Genomic DNA, 3,656 nt, shown 5'->3' with positions numbered 1-3,656 from the left:
TGTGTCTCAGGTCTGTTCTGTTATTGTAGGAGAGCTCACAGAGGAGAAGCGGACATTTAAAGCTTACGGTGTCCTGCAACAGGACTTCCCCTCGGTGGTCGTCAGAATGCTTTTCTTTTTTTTTCTTTTTTCAGGAAACTGACTTCGACATGAGTTAAATCACATACACGCTACACAAACGCTGTAAACGTTTGTGTATCTCGGCTGCAGCTGAGCACCTGCATTTATTTCCCCTGCTGTGTCGTGCATGTCGGGAAAAGTCGCCCAGAAAAACCACAGCGTGCTACTTTTGTGATGTGGGCCAGAAAGCGGTTTGAATATATATATATATAAAAAAAAAAAAACTCACCCAAGAAGAAGAAAAACCTCGAGGATTCAAGTGTTAAAAGGTCTTCCTTTTTTAATTCCACACGATGTGAGTGTGAGAGAGAGAGAGGGTGAAGCTTGTTGCTTGTTGAGTGTGTCCGAGTGGAGGGTCAGTGAGGGGCGGGGAGGAAACCCAGCTCCATCCCGCCCCTATGCTGCAGGCCATTCCGCTCCACTCACCATTCATCTTTCTGCTAATGCAATTCCACACAACATCCAGATCAGCGTTTCTGATCAGCACATGCATGCTTTATAAAGAAATACTCATTCAAAAAGACTATACATTGCGAGATTATGTTGATCAGAATAACCTGGTGTTAGAGTAAAAAAAGGAAAAGTAGTATTTCTGAACTTACTCAGCCTCCCATCCATACCTACCATATTATTTGGTTTAATAAAGCAATAAAAATAAAAAGCATCTGAATAAGAACTACATTATATGGCCAAAAGTACAGTATGTGTATATATAATGAATGAGTTCAGGTGTTTCAGCTACACCTGTTGTTACCAGGTGCATACAATCAATCAGCATACAGTAGACAAACATTAGCTATGTTTCTATGCATGTATTTTTATGTGCATTTTGGGATATCTCATTTTTTTTAAAAATAAAACAAGAGATGCGAATAAAATCTCCAAAATCCACATATAAAAAAAAAACCCATGAGCTGAATTTAGGTTGGTAATATTTTTATTATTATTACTGAATGAGAAGACATGCCTAGAAACAATGATGGAAACACACTTACTATATAAATTCCTCAATGTGCATCAAAAAAGGTCATGTGACTTTGCCTCAACAAATCATGTAATTGGATAATTGGCTCAGAAAAGTAAAAATGGAGGCGAGCAAGCGGTATGTTTGGATAGACGACGAAGTCCAAACATTTTTTAACATAATTTTGGAATTAATGATTTGGTAGCCTATAATTACCTCCCAGAGCTGTCTCACACAATTCCTTTACCAAATGTCAAGCTTCCGCATCTGGTCCCAAGACAACATGAAGTTTGTGATAGCACTCTGAAGCACAAGTCATTTATTACATTGGAAAAAAAGAGCCACAGTGGTTTCCCTCGGTCGTAGAAACTTCCATTTATATTGATACTTTGTGCCAGTTTCACCCCAAAGTGAAGTGATGATTTTGTTCTCTTGAACACGTGGGATGGAAACGGTACTTTAATCGCAAATGTTTTATGTGATATTGCAATTTTTCACATAAGTTAAATTCACAACTTGGATTGAAACATAACTACTGGCAGTAGAATAAGTAGTACTGAAGAGCTCAGTGCCACCTTTGCCACAAGTCATTTTGTGAAATTTCTGCCCTGCTAGATCTTCCCCAGTCAACTGTAAGTGCTATTAATGTGAAATGGAATCATCTAGGATCCACGAAGCAATAGACTATGCAAAACTCACAAAGCAGGGCCGCCGAGTGCTGAAGTGTGTAGCACGTAAAAATCACCTATCTTCTGCTGCATCACTCACTGCTCACTACTTCCACATTGCCTCTGGAAGCAACATCAGCTCAAGAACTGTACATCAAGAGCTTTGTGAAATGGGTTTCCATGGCCAAGCAGCTGCACACAAGTGTGAGATCAGTACATGCAAAGCATCAGCTGGAGTGTTGTAAAGCACACTGCCATTGTGTTCTCTGCATTAATGAATCACGCTGCACTATCTGGCAGTTTGGTGGACAAATCTGAGTTTGGCAGATGCCATTAGAATGCTTTCTACAGGAATGCAGAGTGCCAACAGTAAAGTTTGGTGGAAGAGGGATAATGGTCTGGGGCTGTTTTTTCCAGGGTTTGGGCCCCTTAGTACTGTTAGTTACCCTTAGGCCTCTTAGAGTACTGTTAATGCATTTCAGACAATTTTATGATTCCAATTTTGTGGCAACAGTTTGGAAAAGTACTTTTCATATTCCGGCAAGCGAGTTGCATGAAGACATGGTTTGACATGATGTAGAAATATTTATTCATGCTTTCATCACCTCTAGGTTGGATTATTGTAATGCCTTACTGTCTGGATGTTCCAGTAGAAGCATAAACAAACTCCAGTTAGTCCAGAATGCTAGAACCAGAAAGTATGACTACATCACCCCGATCTTATCCACACTGCATTGGCAGCCAGTAAAATTTTGCATTGATTATAAAATAGTAATACCGAATTTTGGTCTTCTATGATCCGCCATGCCTACTTAGATCAAAAGGTGCAGGCTATTTGTTGGTACGTCAGATAGTGAAGGCTACAGCAGGGGGAAGCGCTTTCTCTTATAGAGCCCTACAGTTATGGAACAGCCTTCCAATTAGTGTTCGGGACTCAGACACAGTCTCAGTGTTTAAGTCCAGGCTGAAAACATTTGTTTACTCAAGCTTACCATGAATAGACTTTCTTTTACGCAAAGTACATAGTCTTATCCATTATGGGATAGTAAGCATACCTAACAATCTCTCCCTCTCTTTACCTCCATCTCCCTCTCTCCATCTGTCGAGCCACACATGATTTTATAGAGATTCCAGTGATCCTGACCCTTTCTGCTCTCCAGACCTGCCTGATCTATCCTGATGCCCTACCTTTGGATGGATCTCTCATCAACTGGAGGCTACAGCCTGGAGATTGCTTAGGATGGTACCACTTGAAGTAACATGGAAATGGTTTTGGACCTCAATTCCACATTGACATTCTCGCTGTGGTTGCTGGGACTATGGATACTACTATGGCCTTGGGACTGCAATTACCACATGCAGTTTTTCACTCAAGTCTCCTTTAGTGAACAGTGGTCTAGTTCAACAAACAGACTTCATGCCATAATGAGCTTTCTTTTTCTTTCACACTATCCGTTGTTACCCAGATGAGGATGGGTTCCCTTCTGAGTCTGGTTCCTCTCAAGGTTTCTTCCTCATGTCATCTTAGGGAGTTTTTGTCTGAAACATGAAGAGTAAGTACTCATGAAATCCCACAATGCACTGCTTAAGGTTGGAGTCACCAGATGATGCAGAATAGTCTTGTGCTGACTAGCTTCCCAACCAGGGTGTGTTTCCATCTTGCGTCCAGTGTTCCCAGTATCTGCTTCATTCTGGTCAGGGTTGTGGTCTATCTGGATTTTATTTCTGTAATACTGGGCCAATGAAAGAAAAACTGCATTACAGACTTTTGCTGATATGTTCAGAATAATAATGTGCACGGCTAAAATAATTTTACATTCAAATGGGGCACTATCAAATATTTGCTCAACAAATATTACTGTTGAACCCTGTATACAAAAGAAGGCATCAGCTGTCTTAGATTA

At 40.6% G+C, this 3,656-nt stretch overlaps 1 protein-coding gene across 4 annotated transcripts in view; it reads right to left on the bottom strand.

Annotated features, from left to right (window-relative positions):
* tspan11 (tetraspanin 11) overlaps positions 1–491 on the bottom strand; it is a 29,428-nt gene extending 28,937 nt beyond the window's left edge. For 3 of the 4 annotated variants that reach the window (XM_017494622.3, XM_017494623.3, XM_017494625.3), the window contains exon 1: positions 350–491. The gene's annotated coding sequence lies outside the window, so the exon portion shown is untranslated. The remainder of the gene's footprint in view (positions 1–349) is intronic. The other variant, XM_017494624.3, reaches the window with a different exon arrangement.
* Positions 492–3,656: the final 3,165 nt, after the last annotated feature.

The sequence above is a fragment of the Ictalurus punctatus genome, chromosome 19 (genome assembly GCF_001660625.3).
Source record: "Ictalurus punctatus breed USDA103 chromosome 19, Coco_2.0, whole genome shotgun sequence".
In the NCBI taxonomy this organism is placed as follows: domain Eukaryota; kingdom Metazoa; phylum Chordata; class Actinopteri; order Siluriformes; family Ictaluridae; genus Ictalurus; species Ictalurus punctatus.
This window is presented reverse-complemented; position numbering and strand designations above follow the sequence as displayed.